Source organism: Silene latifolia, chromosome 2 (assembly GCF_048544455.1).
Source record: "Silene latifolia isolate original U9 population chromosome 2, ASM4854445v1, whole genome shotgun sequence".
In the NCBI taxonomy this organism is placed as follows: domain Eukaryota; kingdom Viridiplantae; phylum Streptophyta; class Magnoliopsida; order Caryophyllales; family Caryophyllaceae; genus Silene; species Silene latifolia.
In genome coordinates this window covers 102,995,210-103,013,987 of record NC_133527.1, presented here as the reverse complement: position 1 = coordinate 103,013,987, position 18,778 = coordinate 102,995,210, and the positions used below count along the sequence as shown (strand labels likewise).

Below are 18,778 nucleotides of genomic sequence, written 5' to 3'. Positions count from 1 at the left end.
CTAGAATGATTGGAATGTTGGAATCTTCCTCCATATCAACAATGACAAAGTCCACCGGGATGAAAAACTTCCCAATTCGCACGGGGACATCTTCCCATATCCCTAATGGTGTCTTCGTCGATATATCAGACATTTGGAGTGTGATGTTGGTGCATTTAAGCTCTCCCATCCCCAACCTTTTACTCACCGAGTACGGCATGACACTCACACTAGCCCCTAGATCACATAAGGCTTTGTTGATCGTTGTGTCGCCAATAGTACACGATATTGAGAAGCTTCCCGGATCCTTTAACTTTGAAGGTGAACTCCCTTGAAGTATTGCACTACTCACCTTAGTGAAGGCGATAGTCTCAAGCTTCCGGATCGACTTCTTCTTTGTGAGGATATCTTTCATGTATTTCGCATAGGCCGGCACGTGATTGATTAATTCCGTGAAAGGAATTGAGACTTCCAAATTCTTCACAATTTCCATGAACTTTCCAAGTTGATCATCAAATTTATGCTTGGCTTGACGACTTGGAAAAGGAAGTCTAATCACGATGGGCTCCTTCTCCTTGGCCTTGTCTTCATTTTTCTTTGAACTTTCTTCTTTTGATGATTCTCCATCTTTGGAGCTTTGCACAATTTCTTCCTTTTCACTAGCTTCCACAACTTCATCCTCAACTTGCTTCCTTGGTGCTTCATACCTTGCACCACTTCTCAAGTGAATGGCACTAACCGTTTCATGTCTAGGGGGATTACTTTGAGGTGGTAATTGCCCCTTTTGTCTTTGTGAGCTTGAAGATGCTAGTTGAGTCAATTGTGTTTCCAACATCTTGATGTGAGCTAGAATGTTGTTGATGGTGGTTTCCTTTGCTTGGCTATCTTTTTGCATTTGAGTGAAAAATTCTTGTTGATTCTTTTGCATTTGGAGGACCGCTTTTTGGACATCAAAACCTTGGTCATTTTGGTGATTGTATGGATTTTGATTTTGGTAACCTTGGTTTTGATTGTAAAAGGGTCTTTGATTTTGGTTTCTCATGGGTGGTGGAGTGTATGTTGTTTGAGGGTTTTGAACATTTTGGCTTTTGTATGAGAGATTTGGATGAAATTTGGTGTTTTCATTGTAAAAGTTGGAATAAGGGGTACCACTCTTATATGCTTGGAAAGCCTTCACTTGTTCATTTGTTCCCCTACATTCACCTTGGTCATGTCCCAAAGTTCCACAATTCTAACATATCCCACTTGGGATTGATGAGGATGCCGTCATGGCATTAACATGATGCTTTGATGATTTTGAGTTTTCTTCAAGTCTAGCCATAGCTTGTTCAAACTTCAAGTTGATTGTGTCAATGTGAGCACTAAGTTGAGCACCCAATTGAGTAACGGAGTCCACTTCATGCTTTCCTCCTCTAGTAGCCTTGCGAGCTCTACTATATTGTGAGTTATGGACCGCCATTTCCTCAATCTTGTTCCATGTTTGATTGTCATCAACTTCGGTGAACATTCCATTTGATCCCATATTGAGAATGTTCCTAGAATCTTCATATAAACCGTTCCAAAATTGTTGTACCAAAAACCATTCGCTAAGTCCATGGTGAGGACATGAGCGACAAATTCCCTTGAACCGCTCCCAAGCTTCATACAAAGATTCTTCATCCCTTTGCTTAAAACCCGTAATTTGAGCTCTTAGCATGTTAGTCTTTTCCGGTGGGTAGAATTTTTTGTAGAAGGCTAGAGCTAACTTCTTCCAAGAATCTATTCCGAGGGTGGCCTTATCAAGGCCCTTCAACCATTGCTTCGCGGTGCTGATTAGAGAAAAAGGAAATAAGACCTATCTAATTTGGTCTTGAGTCACGCCCTTTTGAGAGATTGCATCACAATAGTCGTAAAAGGTTTCCATATGAGAATGAGGGTCCTCACTAGGCATCCCCCCAAATTGGCTCCTCTCAACTAATTGGATGAAGGCGGACTTGGCAATAAAATTTCCGGTTAGATGTTGCGGTGTAGAAGTACCATTTGGTAGATTCTCCTCGGTGGGTACGGAGTGTGACGAGAATTTAGGCATTGTAGGTGGATTTTGTGGGGTATTGTGTAATGGGTTCTCTTCTCCTTCTATTGCGAAAGGATTGACGAACTCACTAGTGGGTTGAACAACATCACTAATACCTCTTAAAATCCTCCTAACAAGTCTCTTATTGTTCGTCAAGGTTCTTTCGATTTCACGGTCAAAAGGTAACAAATCACCTTGTAACCTTCTAGACATGCAAAATATCAAACAACTCGAAAACAATTAGAATAAACCTTGAGGAGTTTTACTTCCCCAAGGCGAAGAAAGACCCAACTAATAACAATAAAAAGAAATCTAAATCAAGTAAACACCGTCCCCGGCAACGGCGCCATTCTTGATCGGGTCCGTTTCGTGTTCACAATTAAAGATGTGGTCGTTGGGTCACGGTCGATTCAAAACACAATTTATAGCTTCACAAACAACTCTACAATTAGTAAAGAGGCAAATAAAGGTCGGATCCCAAGGGACGGGTATTGAAATGAGATTTCTATTGCAACTAGTGGTGTCTAAGGGGTGTCACAAATTGGGTTGATGTAGAAGGTCACTAAACTAAAATGGCAATGAAAATAAACAAGCAAGATGAATTAAAGGGGTGTAAACAATTGATTAAAAGCACTAGGGTGTCATGGGATCATAGGGGAATCATGGGAATTGATCATACAAACATGTTCTCAAACTATAAGCAAGCAATTATTGTTGTGATGGATTGAGTTGGGTTATATCTTACAATCCTAGGAAAGTTTGGGTCCCGGAGCCGAATCTATTAGATTGTACAACACCTACAAGTCGACTTAATCTTCCCTACTCAACAACATGCATGGTCTAATGAGACTCGAGTTGGGTTATGTCTTACAAGTCTCATTGAAAAGATAGAAGATGATAGTAAATGCAAGGATTCATAGGCTTAGCATTTCATCAAATATAACATGTGCATGAGTTGAGATCAAAACAAGCAAGCAAATAAAACATGAAAGCATATTAATTTAAGTATGAATCATTCCCCATGTTGGTTTCCCCTAATCACCCATTAACCCTAGCTAAGAGACTACTCACTCATTATCATGTTGATCATGATAGCAAGGTTGTCAATCATACCAACAATATGAAACATGATGAATAAATGAAAGTAATTAACAATAACTAAAAAGGGATTAAGAGAATTATACCTACTAATGATTCCAATAATAAAGCAAAGATAAAAGAAGTACTTGAATGCTTGATTGAGAGGTTGTCAATCTCCTAATAAATAACCCAAATAATCTTCAATTACCCAAAATAAAGGATGAACAAAAGAGAGATTAAGGAAATAAAACTTGTATTAGAACTTGATTAATTGTTGATTACAATACTAAAGAGAGATTTGATTGATATTAACTACTCTAATTATTGATAAGAAGAACATGCTCCTCTAATTAGACTAATGGGGTATTTATAGTGGAAATTAGGGAGGATGCATTAGGGTTAACTAAGGGCTAAACTAGTAATTACACTTTTTAGATTGATCATGGAGGACCCGGTATTTTTCGAAGGAAGAGCTTCTTTCTTCGTAGCTTGGAGAAGTGGAAATCGTGCTGTGCTGGAATCCGGGCGGAATAAGGTCGGGACGGGCGGAATCTGGCGTTGGAATCCGAGCGGATTCAAGGGAATCCGGTCGGATTGTGGAGGTGGAATCCGAGCGGATTAGAGCAAAGCCGAACGGATTGTGCAGCTGTGGGACGGCCGGATTGGGGACAATCCGCACGGATTGTCACTCAGCAAGACATCTTCTTCTTTTCTTCCCTTTTCTTCATAAATTCCTTGAGGATTTCCTTAGGGACTCAAGGATCCTTTCTCAACATTGCTCTTCTACTATAATATGTACAAAGGCCTTCTAATCTTGTCTCTCCTTGATACTTGGTCATTGAATTTGTAATACTCCGTATTTATAAGTCTTGGGGTACTCTATCGAGTAGGCCTTACTCTGTCGAGTAAGGGTAAGTTGTGTTTTAGAAAAGTTTCTGACCTGTAGGGTACTCTATCAAGTAGCCTTAGGTACTCGATAGAGTAAGGGGGTACTCTATCAAGTAGCCTTAGGTACTCGATAGAGTAAGGGGGTACTCTATCAAGTAGCCTTAGGTACTCGATAGAGTAATGGGGTACTCTATCAAGTAGCCTTAGGCACTCGATCGAGTAAGGGGGTACTCGATCGAGTACCTTGGGTACTCGATCGAGTGTCCGGTTTTACGGGGAGTTTTCTCGGGTTTTGTTAATTATGCGATTAAGGTATTTAAGCTTCGTCGTCATTATTCTAAATCACTTTTACAAAACCTAAATTCCTGTTTAAGAGAGAAAGCAAACAAGTTCATCTTCTTAATCGCATTCTTAGCAATTCCCGGAGTTCAGACGGTCAGTTCTTGTCGTTGTTCGTACCGTTGATTTCCTTGCGTCGAGGGTAAGATCTATGTACCCTTTTATTTGTATTTCCTTTGATTTGGTTAAACCCTAATTTAGAGATTGGGGGTTTTATGTGTAGTATGTGATGTGGTAGCCTCTATGTGTTGTATGATAGGAGGAGGGTTCATAGAAGAGGCTTTTTGACTCAAAGAGAGAGACCGTCTCGATTGTGTGCATACCGGGTAGGATTTCTACTCAGTATTAGTCCCATAATGGGATATTGGTTGATGTGTTGTGTTTGATTGTTTGATATAGTAATTGAATTGTGATTGTGGTTGTGATCGTTGTCTATGGTTCGCGAGGCGTGGCCTCGGCTGAGTGGGGTCACTTGCGGGAGTGGCTTCACGCCCTAGTTTCGCCTTCTGTGGAACCCGCCACAGAAGGGATGTGCACATTAATGGACAGGGTTATCGCTCACTATGTGGAGCGGGGATTTGGTGGGTACGGCTGCGGTCCCCCACTGGCAGGGCTGGTCCAGTGGACAGTCAGTGATTGAGAGGATTGGAATTGGTGTGGTTGTGTGTGTGCGTGACAGCTAAGCTGTCTGTATGTCTTATTGTTGATATATATACATTGGAATTGTGTGATTAGTACTGACCCCGTTTAAATGTTTTAAAAACTGTGGTGATCCATTCGGGGGTGGTGAGCAGTTGCTTGACAGGTATATCTTGGATACGCGTGGGATCTAGCTGGGGATGGAGTCATCACATATCAGAGTCTTTAGTCTTCCATTTGTGTTTGTTAAGGCAGTTCCATTCAGTTGGTTTATAGTTTGAGAACAGTTGTATTTTGCTTACAGTTGGTTTGTTATGTAATCACTTAAAGTTATTTAATAAAGTATGTTTCTTTATTGTCTTATGATTATAATTGCCTTGGGTAACCGAGATGGTAGTATTCTTATACCTGAGTGGTCCTGGTAAGGCACTTGGAGTATGGGGGTGTTACAAATGGTATCAGAGCGACGATCCTGAAACTTGTAACCAATGAATCTAATGAACCTAGGGAGTCTAATTAAAATGAACCCGGGGTAGAAGTTGTAGGAGCTAATGCAAAGACTTGGGAGACGTCCTAAAGTCGCGAACTCGCCCTACAATTTTGAACCGGTCACCATGGGATATAAGTCGGGATCGCTATGTGTTTACTAATGCTCTATGGTGTGTGTTGGATGGATGAGTGTTATATAGTTGAATGGATGTGTGGTGGAAAGGATGAAGGTAATATTTTTTTTTATGATAACATGAATTGTGATGGGAATTGCTACGGGTTACTATTGTGTATATGCATATGATTGCGTGCATATGATTGGATGAATAAGTTGTATGAATACGGGTATGAACGTGATCTATGATTTGGTTGAAAAGATGAGTTAAGGAATTGCATGAGAATATGAAATTCATGTGGAGAACATGTTTATGTGATGGAAGTGGATTTTCTACTTTTGCTATGTTAGTAACATGTGACTAGGGAGATTTTATGCCGTATATTATGTTATTGTTGTACGTAAAGGTATAGAATAAAAGATGTGGGTAAATCATGATTGACAAGTTAAATAATCTATGTGCATGATGTATGTTGTTGCTTGGCTTTTGGGAGATAGTAACATGTGATTAGGAATACTGGTTTTGTGAGTGTTGAGTTGTTTTTGGTTACCATTGTTGTCGTTTAAGTTGTTTGAAACAGAAAATCGAATAGTTATGTCGTTTGATTACAGCAAAGTTGTCTTTAAACTGTTGTAACTTGAGATTCATAAATGATTTTAATGTGATTCCAATTGGAGGTGATAGCTTGTTCTTTTAAGATTCTAACGATAGGTCACACGCCCAAAACGACCAAGAAATGAGTGAGTTATGACTGTTTTTCTGAAAACTGGACAGGTGAGAATTGGGGTACTCGATCGAGTATCCGTGGTACTCGATCGAGTAAGGGGCACTCGATCGAGTACGTTAGTTACTCGATCGAGTAGCCCTGGTGATTTGTTTTACGTGCTTCGGATCTTCACCTACTCGATCGAGTAAGTCCCTTACTCGATCGAGTGGCCTGTACTCGATCTAGTGACCCCTATTTTGGGTCATATGCTTATCTTTTGAATTCGTTGCATATTTTGTTTAATTCAAAGTTGTTATATTGCTTCTTTATGCATTGTTTTACATATATGTTGGTCTTGATACGTAAGTTACCCAATCTTATGTTGAAGTGAGTGACGCCTGTGGTGAGTAGGAATTTGGTGGGAGGACATGGGTTATATGTGTTGTAATAGATAGTGGAAAAAGAAAAGGAAGATTGTTATGGCTTAATTGAGACATAGAGCATGTTTTCTGAGATGAAATGAGATGAGTGATATGAGTGTGTGTTGGGTAACGTAAAAGTAAGTGAATGTGGGCAGGGGATGATGTGAGTTTATGGAACGTGAGAATGAAAAGATTGAAAGAAAGGATGTGGATAGTAACAATCTGAGATGTATAACGAATTATGGAGGGAGATGGTTAGGAATAGTGTTGAGTAAGAATATAGGTAATGAAAGGTCATTTTAGAGGAATTGAGAAGAGTGGTATATAGTGAACTTAATGGAGACATGTCGCGAAGTGGATTTGCAGATAGTGACTGAGATTGGAAATTTGTGTTATCGAGAGACGAAACTAATGTGTGATTTCATTGGACGATTAACGATATAAAAAGAATTTTGATTTCTAGAGATGTAAAAGGGAGATGTAATTGTTTGAACATTAAACGTTGATTTTTATGGACAAATTAGTGACAAGTGTGAGTGAGTGGAGTGATGAGAAAGGATCCAAGGTAAGAAAGAATAAGATGATATAGACATGAAATAGTGAGATTTGAGTTTTGGAGCGATGAGAAGGTAATTGGAGCACTAAAGGGGTTAGGTGGAAGTAATAGGAGTTAAGATATTAAATGGAATTGTTGAGTATGAAGAGAAAAGAAGGATAAAAGTAAGCTGAGAAAAATATTCACCGGAGTTATGTGATATAAAAGTAAGGAATCGTCGAGATGTATGATACTATCAAGAGTAAGTAAGTTAGTGATTATACAGAAATTTCAGGACAACATGATTAATCATGAGTTTCGAGGAATTAAGGGGGTAAGAAGTTGGTGGAGAATTTGCACGATAATCGATAATTGGTGGAGGGTTAGATGAAAATACGAGTAAGATAGTATTGGGAATGATGTTGATGTAATTTTGATTGGTGAATTTGAGGATAGTTATTTGGAATGTTAACCAAAGATAGGAAAGAAATCGTGATGTTTAGAGATGAGTGAAAGAGGTTTGATGTCCGAACAATGGTGGTGTTATGGTCTGTGACTAATGGTTAAGAGTGATGGTATATTAGAAAGGTAGCAATTCAAAAGAGGTTGATTTGGTAGGGACCTGATTGTTGTGTATAATTGTGAGAGGGTATAAGATGTGGTTAGATGAGGCGGATCCTAATAGTTGAATAGTAATGGTATGGTTATACTTGGCAGGAAGTGATGGTTGTGCGAATAGGGGAAAATGTTGTGAGGGGCATATGAGTTGAGCTCGGGCGGCAGGTAACCTATGTTGAGTGGTAACTTACGTGATCAGGACTGACCTGTTGGATGTGATTACGGGTCTAGGATGTGTATAAATGTTTGTGTGAGGTTTTGACCTCACAAGAAGTGGTATAGTGTGATTATTACAAAGTCATATTTGAATGTTCTGTAATGCATGTTGGGTACGCTAATCTAATTGAATGGTATTCAAAAAGGTAATAATTTGAGTGATCTGGCGTGACTGGTTATGCTTGTATGTATTCATGATACATGTTAATCTGTAATATGGTGAGGGGATGATATTCATGAGGTTATCTGTTTAATTCATATAATATCTTGCGATGTGATTTAGTAAAGTGGATTTGAATAAGTTTTTCTTGTCTGAGAAGTTATTTTGAGTCAGTGTTTGTGGGAATTGTATGTAGCTGTGATGTCTATCGATGTGGTTGTGGTGCCTCCGGTGGTGATCCGGGCACGTTATTTAGTATTGTGATGCGGGTATTTTCGCATTGTGGTGTGGCTGTTGGTGGCGGTGTCGTGATGACGTCACCGGTTGTGCTCGAGTAGGCGGGATGATTATGATACGAGTTTTCAAAAGTACATACCAGCCATATATAGATTGTTATTTTGTTTGATGTTGCTTCCTGTGAGTTTCAGTTTGTACAGATAGACAGTTGTTTTGTTTATTGATGTTTCTTAGCAGTTAAGTTTTGGTATGAGGGTAGAGTATGATATGAAAGAGAGTTGTCTATGTTTTCGTTGTTGTCATGGTATAGTGACATTCTGTTGATGGGACACGGTTGTCGAAGTTGTTCTGAGATTTTTTGATCTTGTTTTAAGATGAGGCTTTAGACATAGTCATGGTAAGTGATTGGTGGAATATATGTTGTATTGATCTGGACGTTGCAGGTGGTTCATAATCAGATTTTGGGACAGTGAGTGTAGGGTGTTGGGAATTAGTGTCATGTTAAGTTTTGTATGAGTTTTGCGGTAATAAAGAAAAGAACTTGAGGATCTAGGGTGAGTGTACGTAACGAGTGTAGATCGTGAGTTATGCTTTTGGGAGATAGGTGCTTTATATGGAGAGGTATGTTGTCTTGCAGTAAGAATGGAGAGATAGTATGGTGATTTTGCTACAAGTTTTATGGTATAGGTTAGGTGGTGTGCCGTATGAGTTGAGGTATGAGAAATGTTTAAGTAAGAGAGCCTTGGATATATGCATGGCGATGTTTAGAGTATAGGTGGTTATTTATGACATGCGGTGGTGATGAGGATAATGAGAAGATATAGCTAGGATTTAGTATTAGTGAGTTACGAGGACGTAACATTTGTCTTAAGAGGAGTAGGAAGCGATCAAAGAGATTTTGATGGTTGTGCATATGGTAATATATTTGGAAGTTTGAGTCTGTTGTAGAATAAAAGATTGATTCGTATTGTGGGTGATTTTATTAAAGGTCATGACCGTGCTTGTAGTAGCGTGATGTTTAGGAGTGTGAGAATATTTCACTAGTGTTGACAGTTGGATGATGAGGTTATGTGTATGAGTAAACTTCGAGGACGAAGTTCCTTTTAAGGATGGTAGAATGTAACATTCCGTTTGATGTCTAGGAATGTCTTGATTTTGGATTTGATAGTGGATGATATTATGGAGCTAGCAGTGTTAGTGGATGGTGGTTGGTGGTTGGTTATGTATGAAGTTGGTGTCGTGAGAGATATATATGTGGTGGATGCGATATCGTGAGTCATGTTAAGGAAGTAAACATAGTTGGTGGAGTGGGTGTTAAGAGTTCATGTTTTATGTTTGGTCGAGTTTTTGAGTTCTTAGTTATGTTGTTGTGTCTTGGTCGAGTTAGTATGGTTGTTTTTAGAGTATGGGTTGAACATCGGGGACGAAGTTCTTTTTAAGGAGGGAAGACAAAGAATAATACTCCGTATTTATAAGTCTTGGGGTACTCTATCGAGTAGGCCTTACTCGGTCGAGTAAGGGTAAGTTGCGTTTTAGAAAGGTTTCGACTGAGGGTACTCTATCAAGTAGCCTTAGGTACTCGATAGAGTAAGGGGGTACTCTATCAAGTAGCCTTAGGTACTCGATAGAGTAAGGGGGTACTCTATCAAGTAGCCTTAGGTACTCGATAGAGTAAGGGGGTACTCTATCAAGTAGCCTTAGGCACTCGATCGAGTAAGGGGGTACTCGATCGAGTACCTTGGGTACTCGATCGAGTGTCCGGTTTTACGGGGAGTTTTCTCGGGTTTTGTTAATTATGCGATTAAGGTATTTAAGCTTCGTCGTCATTATTCTAAATCACTTTTACAAAACCTAAATTCCTGTTTAAGAGAGAAAGCAAACAAGTTCATCTTCTTAATCGCATTCTTAGCAATTCCAGGAGTTCAGACGGTCAGTTCTTGTCGTTGTTCGTACCGTTGATTTCCTTGCGTCGAGGGTAAGATCTATGTACCCTTTTATTTGTATTTCCTTTGATTTGGTTAAACCCTAATTTAGAGATTGGGGGTTTTATGTGTAGTATGTGATGTGGTAGCCTCTATGTGTTGTATGATAGGAGGAGGGTTCATAGAAGAGGCTTTTTGACTCAGCAGTAGAGACCGTCTGATTGTGTGCATACCAGGTAGGATTTTCTACTCAGTATTAGTCCCATAATGGGATATTGGTTGATGTGTTGTGTTTGATTGTTTGATATAGTAATTGAATTGTGATTGTGGTTGTGATCGTTGTCTATGGTTCGCGAGGCGTGGCCTCGGCTGAGTGGGGTCACTTGCGGGAGTGGCTTCACGCCCTAGTTTCGCTTTTCGTGGAACCCGCCACGGAAGGGATGTGCACATTAATGGACAGGGTTATCGCTCACTATGTGAAGCGGGGATTTGGTGGGTACGGTGCGGTCCCCCATCGGCGTGGTCTGGTCCAGTGGACGATCGGTGATTGAGAGGATTGGAATTGGTGTGGTTGTGTGTGTGCGTGACAGCTAAGCTGTCTGTATGTCTTATTGTTGATATATATACATTGGAATTGTGTGATTAGTACTGGCCCCGTTTAAATGTTTTAAAAACTGTGGTGATCCATTCGGGGGTGGTGAGCAGTTGCTTGACAGGTATATCTTGGATACGCGTGGGATCTAGCTGGGGATGGAGTCATCACATATCAGAGTCTTTAGTCTTCATTTGTGTTTGTTAAGGCGGTTCCATTCAGTTGGTTTATAGTTTGAGAACAGTTGTATTTTGCTTACAGTTGGTTTGTTATGTAATCACTTAAAGTTATTTAATAAAGTATGTTTCTTTATTGTCTTATGATTATCATTGCCTCGGGTAACCGAGATGGTAGTATTCTTATACCTGAGTGGTCCTGGTAAGGCACTTGGAGTATGGGGGTGTTACAGAATTCAATCAATTTAGTCTCGTTTTGCCATGAAAATGCAAGATTCTTACTCCTTTGCTACCAAGGGATCAAAATCTCAAAGAATATGCAAAACAAAGAACTAAAGATAAGAAATGACCCAAATATGCACTAAAAAGCATGGGAACAAGGCTAATTCGGGGGCTAAATATGCGCTAATTATGGTCACATCATTTACACGTTTTTCATTTATGTGTCCCATTCGACAATGCCATAGATAGGTTTGATCTTTGTCACCAACCTTTAATTTCTTATTATTCACGTGTAATATATCTGTAGTTTGATCTAAGATGTAAATTCCATTCATGGAAACTGCTTTGCCATAAATCATTTCATTGAAAGAAAAAATACAACTATTATCCTTTGTTGAAAATGAAAAACCGTCCTTATCAAGTACGGAAACAGAAATAATGTTCTTAGACAAACTGGGTACATAGTAACAGTTATATAAATATAACTCAAAACCACTAGGGAGTTGGATTACGTATGTTCCCTTTGAGACTGCAGCAACTCTAGCTCCATTCCCGACTCGCAGGTCCACATCACCCTTTCCGAGAGGTGTGATGTGTTTTAGGCCCTGCAAATGATTACACATATGAGAACCACAACCAGTATCAAGTACCCAAGTTCCGAAACTTGCATGGTTAATCTCAATCATATGAATATAAGATGACATACCAACAGGAGTGACGCGGCCTGCTTTTATGTCCTCACGGTACACGGGACAGTTCCTCCTCCAATGTCCAGTCTTGTGACAATGGTGGCACTCAATGTCACCGCCCTTGCTCTTTGCCTTGCCTAGTGAGCCACTAGTCTCACCAGGCCCACTCTTACCGTTTCCTAGCTTCTTGAACTTTAGCTTACCTACAGTTAGGTCGCCTGGAGCTTTGCCCTTACCTTTATTCTTGTTGGAAATCATGAGAACATCCTGCTTCATGCTCCCACTCAATTTCATATCCTTCTCGGTCTGTATGAGAAGTGAGTGTAGCTCATGAGGACTTTTCTTCAAGTCATTCATGTAGTAATTTGCCCTGAAAAGGGCAAAACCATCATGAAGTGAATGAAGCATACGGTCAATGACTATGCTCTCACTGATTTTGCAATATAGTGCCTCCAATTTCTCGACATTCTCAATCATGTTAAGAATGTGTGGGCTAACTGGTTGGCCCTTCTAGAGTTTCGCATCAAAGAAGCGACAGGTATGCTCATAAGTAACGATTCTCGGTGCTTTTGAGAACTCGTTAGTGAGCGTGGTGAAAATCTTGTTTGCACCTTGGGCAATGAAGCGTCTCTGCAAATTGGTTTCCATTGCAAAGATGAGTACGTTCTTTATCGCACCCGCTTCCATGACGAAGTCACTATAAGCAAGTGACTCGTTAACTCCCGCATTGGGGGTGGGTTTACCGGTATTGGCTCGATTAAGTACTTGAGCTTACCGTCAGCAATGGCAACATTCCGTAGTCTTTGCCTCATGATCCGCAAAGTTGGACCCATCATTCTTCAGTCGTGTGAACTGATTCATGTTGTCCATGAAAACTTTAAGCCAGGACTCGCGTCCAAGTGTGGCACTCGGCATTGGGATTTCGTTATTTCCAGCCATTTGTTGTAACAGTATTATCAATATAAACGAATTCTACACTGCAAAAAGAAGAATAAAATATAATAAGCATACTCATCGTTATGATTTTATGTCTTAATGCAAAACTGTTATAAGCGAAGACTCAAGCATTTATACAATTGACCTCCCTCAAGAATTATATAAATGATCCCAAGACTCAATTATCTGTAAATTGATAAGCCAACCTTTTGGCTAATTCTCTTTGTTAGAATTCTTGGTCGATAAATTTTCAGTAAATTCTATCTTTAGTCCATCATAATCACGAGAAACTCTTCGGATCATAATGTTGAGGTAAACTAAGTCAACACAAACTACTTACCCAACGTAGAAGGGGTCATATGGAGAGTAAGGTCCTATATGCCTACCGACGAAGAAGGGATTCATAGTTGTTTGCCCTTATAAAGACTAGTCTCAATTTCCGTTTTAGAGGAAGATCTCATCAACTTTATTTTAATTCATTTTAAGTGAACTAATATCTAGCATGCGTAAATGAATAAACTAAGGTGATGGCTTAATAAATATGTGACATCTGTATGTCCATGAAAACTAACATTTAACCTATATGAGTCAATTTTCATGCATTTTAGTAGGTAATTTGGTTTAGGCGGAATATGATGCATTAACTATCATGTGAAAGAAAACAAACGACAATGAAAAACGTAAAAACAAAATAAAGTCCTAGTGTGGCCTATCTACCAAAATGAACATAAATACAACTTTGGAATCCATCCTTGGACCCGAGAAGCTTGTCTTGATGTTCCATCTTGGTCCATGTAGCGGGAGTGAGCAATCCAATCTCCATCTTTAGTCTTCTCAAAATTACAATTTAAAAATTACATAATAAACCTATTTACATTTTAATTTCAAAACCATAATATAAAAGAAAACCAAAACGGAGATACGAGATCTCAAATTACATTAAAAATTATGTTTCCCTCATTACGAAAACATAATTTAACTAAGGCCACACTAGGTATTACAAATTACAACCGATTGCAAAAATACGTAAATAAAACCATTCAACGATTCATTCAACTAAATAAAAATGCATCAACTATATAAATTAAACATTCAAGACATAATTCTTTAATTATGTAGAGTAATTTATCCAAACCACCTATTTAATTGATCAAATTATGTGACAATTCCTCAATCACTCACAATAATTTTAATCTTAATACATATTAAACTTGTAATATGAATTAATCCAACATTATTTTAAACCTCTTTAAATAATTAGGTATCTAAAATTTGTGAACTTTTTCACAACAATTAATCATACATTATTAATTTAATGTATAATAATATTGGCCAAAACAAAACAAAAAAAATCCCCTTTTTTATAGTCTCGGCAAAAGCAAAAAAAAACAAAAACAGGAAATTTTTTTTTTCTCTCGGTAATTCCTCAAAAACCGAAACAAAAAAAAAACAAATTTTTTTTTTATTTTTCCAGCTCTCGGCATTTTGCCAAATTAAACCCTAAAACTGTTTTTTTTTCTTTCTTGCGGCATAATGCCCTAAAAACAAAAAAAACTGAATTTTTTTTTTCTTGTAAAGCTCTCGGCTAAAAAACAGCAGCCCCTTTTCATCGAAAAAAAATAAGATGAACAAATTGTTTAATGTTGCTAATATAACATGATTAACATAAACATCATCTATTAATTTAAACATGGATTCAAACTTCATAGTTCAATTTAACCTCTTAAAATGAATATCCAAATTATGACAAAATCGATTATCCGTATATATGATTCATCACAATTGATTTGAATATGATTAAATTAATTTCTATGCCAAAACTATATAGCAAAAACAATTTATCAACAATGAAAAATTTCCATTTATATTTTAATTTAATCCTCATTAAATCAAACATCTACAAATTCATCATATAATCATTTTAACTTATTAAAACAACAAAATGAATGAATCAAAATGGAAATAATCATCAAAAAAACAAAAAAACAATCGGCAAAAAAAAAAATTTACACGGCAAAAAAAATTTTTTACACGGCCGATTTTTTTTTCTTTTCTCGAAATTTTGTTTAATTCAATTATGAAAATCATCAAAAATAATTTCGTGGCCTTGGCTCTGATACCACTTGTAGGAAATATCGTATACTTCCCTTAAAATTAAGGATTATAACGAAATTATAATCTATGAAAACTAGTCATAAATGAATTGCATAAACAAAATAGAATAGAGATGAAGAATCAACCTTCGGTCCTAGCAATAATGGCCTAAGAACAATATCAAAATGATATTCGCCTATTAGTTGCACCCAAGATGCTCCGAGAAATGCCCCTCAAATTGCTAGAATGAGATCCCTAAATTTACTAATTACTTTAGGGTTTTGTGTTTTGTTTGATGAGAGAATTCTAGGTTAAAAAAATTAGGTTAGAAAATGATCTACCTCTCTCCCTTTAAACCGTGTATTAGGAGTGATTAGGGTAGATTTTTCTTTTCTAATTTTCGGCCCATCCAACCGAAAAATAAGAGTAATTATCTACTTATTTTCGGTTTTTCCACCTACCAAAAATAATGAGATTAAATCTTCTTATTTTGGTAGTTTACAAAATGTATATAAAGTGTATAGTTTATAAATTGTCATTTATTTTATTCCGTATTAATAAGTCTACACACAACAGCTTGCACTCGATTTATTAATGCCGGTCTGTAATAATTTATTATGACAATATCGTATAATATATATACTTTAACTATAAATATCGCATATTTATAATTAGCTAATTAAATATAACCGATTACATTTAATTACGAATTAACATCTTAATTCGTTCAAGCTAACATTATATACATTAATTAAATATAACTGTTTATATTCAATTTACGAATTTGACAGTTAATTCGTCTCAGCTAATATTATTTAATTGTATTAAATAATCGTCTCATCAACACATTGACTAACTGTTTAGTCAAATACATGGACTAACCTTTTAGTCATATAAGGCATCAATGTGATTACATTTCCATAATCACATCTCTCAAACACATCCTTTAGGTGTGACTTTTAGGGACCAGTTGATCACCGCCATCGGTATGATAATAACGTCAAACTTTCCAGCAAGCCAACCGTTATTAGGTAATCGTTAATCAACTAATAAAATACAAAGTATACCCTTGTGAACGTATAAGAGATTTATAAATGTTATCACACTAATTGTGGAGGACACAAGCTCCAACAAATACCAGGTAAGAGCGTAGGAGTTCCCCCAAACCAACTGCAAAAATAGGGCAGAAAATAACCAACCGCGCAATTCCTATACAAGCCAGTTACGTTTTATACCCAAAGAGCAAGGGTACTCGATCGAGCCTATGTGCACTCGATCGAGTACTCATCCTGGCGAGTAAATTTCCTACATTTAAAACAAATGCCCATACAAATCACAATTATTACAACTTAAAGCACGTAATAGTAAATCAAAAAGTAGCGCATGTGCTACACACAAACATAAGTAGCACCAATAAAAAGTCCAAGCAAAAAACGTAAGCAATAAATAAAGTTTTGGCTCATCAAACTCAAAGTCTAATGCAAAATACGAGCAAGGTTGCTCATCGCTCTTCAAGTAATCATCATGAAGAAGGAGATAGGGCACTTCATCCGTCATAGGTGCTTCATCAAAGACTTGGACGGGCTCCTCTTTGAAAATCTCGGCCTCCAAGGCATCCAATTCAGCTTCTATATCAACATTGTCATCAAAGCTATAAACTGGCTCAAGATAAGACTCATCTCCGTAAATCAACTTCTCTATCTCATCCACCTCCTTGCTCTATGGTCCTGACGCAACAGCAGGGGCATCAGACGGATTCCTGTCCAAACAATAAGCAAGGGAATCATCAATAGCTGGATCAAAGCATATAACATGGAGCTACTGAGTGGGAACGCTTTAAAGCATTATCAAGAACAAATTTAATTATGTCATCCCCAACTCTTAGTGTCAAACTACCATCCCTAACATCTATGAGTGCTCCTGCAGTGTGAAGGAATGGTCTACCTAGAATAATAGGGACTTGGGAGTCCTCGGCTATATCTATAACGATAAAGTCAACTAGAATGAAATACTTCCCTACTCTAACTGGCACATCCTCTAAGACACCCATAGGCTTCTTTAAAGATGTATCAACCATTTTCAACGTCATATTAGTGACATGTAGTTGACCCATATTTAACTTTTTGCATATAGAATACGGCATGAGACTAACACTAGCCCCTAAATCGCAAAAGGCTTTATCAATAGCTACACTACCAATATGACAAGGAATAGAAAAACTCCCTGGATCCTTTAGCTTTAGTGGTGAGTTCGCTTACAATGCGGCCGTGCACTCTTGAGTGAATGCTACCATCTTGACTTCATCAAAAGACCGCTTCTTTGACAAGATCTCTTTCAAAAATTAAGCATACGCCGGCACTTGAGTGACCAATTCAGTAAATGGAACACTCACTTGAAGATTCTTCACTACCTCCATGAACCTCCCAAACTGTTGTTCAAGCTTAGACTTTTACAACTGCTGTGAAAAAGGTAGTTGAATTTTAATTGGCTCAGCTTCTTTAGCTTTAGAAGTCGTTTTAGAAGCACCGTCGTCAGTTATAGGGTGTATTCGATAGAGTCCAGTGGTCACTCGATCGAGGATCCTATTTTTTTCCAATGTCGTTGCTGAAACGCGCGAAAAATCATGCTCTGGGGGGGGGGGGGGTGCCTCGATCAAGCCTGTGTTGTACTCTATCGATTACGGTGGTTCCTCGATCAATCCTGCTGGGGCTCGATCGAGTACTCACGATATTCCTCTTGTTTTTGTCTTTTTGCTTATCCCGTGTTTGATCTTTGGTTAATTCTTTCTCATCATCACTCAACTCAAGATTACCCAATCCCTTAGGATGCATATAAGGAACCTCATCTTCAATAATAGGCACATCCGGACTTTGATAAGTAGTACCGCTCCTCAAAGAAATAGCATTAACTTGTTCATGTGCTTGCTTACCTTGAGGAGGAAGATTGTCGGACTGTTTTGAAGGATTTTGAGCCGCTATTTGAGCAACTTGAGTATCCAACATCTTGTTATGAGCTATTAGTTCGGAAATCTGAGCCGTTTGCTTTTGTTGAATCATCAAACTTTGTTGCAATAGAGCTTTCATCTCTGTCATCTTATTACTTGGAGCTTGAGGAGGAGGTTGCCTCTGTTGAAAACCTCCTTGATTTTGCCGAACAAAGTTTCCTTGTGGTTGATTACCACGATTTGGAGGAATGATATAGGCATTCTGCTGTGGGGCTTGAACAAATACATTCTAACTCCTTTCAGGGAAGAAGTTAGAATAGGGAGTACCTTTCTTAAAAGACTGAAATGCATGTACCTGTTCAATGGTACTCATACACTTGGCCTTAGTGTGGACATCTATCCCCACATCTCTCGCAGGACACTTCTTAATTAATCATATGAACCGTTTCTTGCTTATTACCCAAAGACTGAGATGTCTTTAATTCAGCTATTTGAGTCGTTAAGGCCTCTAGCTGTGCCGCAATAACATTGTCTGAACCACTTCCTCTCTTACTATCTCTGGGGTTACCATACTCAGCAGTGTGAGTAGCTATCTGATCAATCAACTTCCAAGCATTACCGTCATTAGTATTATCCTAGAATCTCCGATTTGCAGCGGAATCAAGCAAAACTCTGTGATCGTCATACAACCCGTTGTAAAACTGGTTGCAAAGGAGTCAAATCTGG

The 18,778-nt window shown here is 38.2% G+C and overlaps 1 non-coding gene across 1 annotated transcript; it reads left to right on the top strand.

The window, feature by feature from the left end:
* Positions 1-1,568: 1,568 nt before the first annotated feature.
* LOC141645568 (small nucleolar RNA R71) lies at positions 1,569-1,675 on the top strand. Its single transcript, XR_012545048.1, has one exon. It is a non-coding gene; the product is annotated as a small nucleolar RNA R71 (small nucleolar RNA).
* Positions 1,676-18,778: the final 17,103 nt, after the last annotated feature.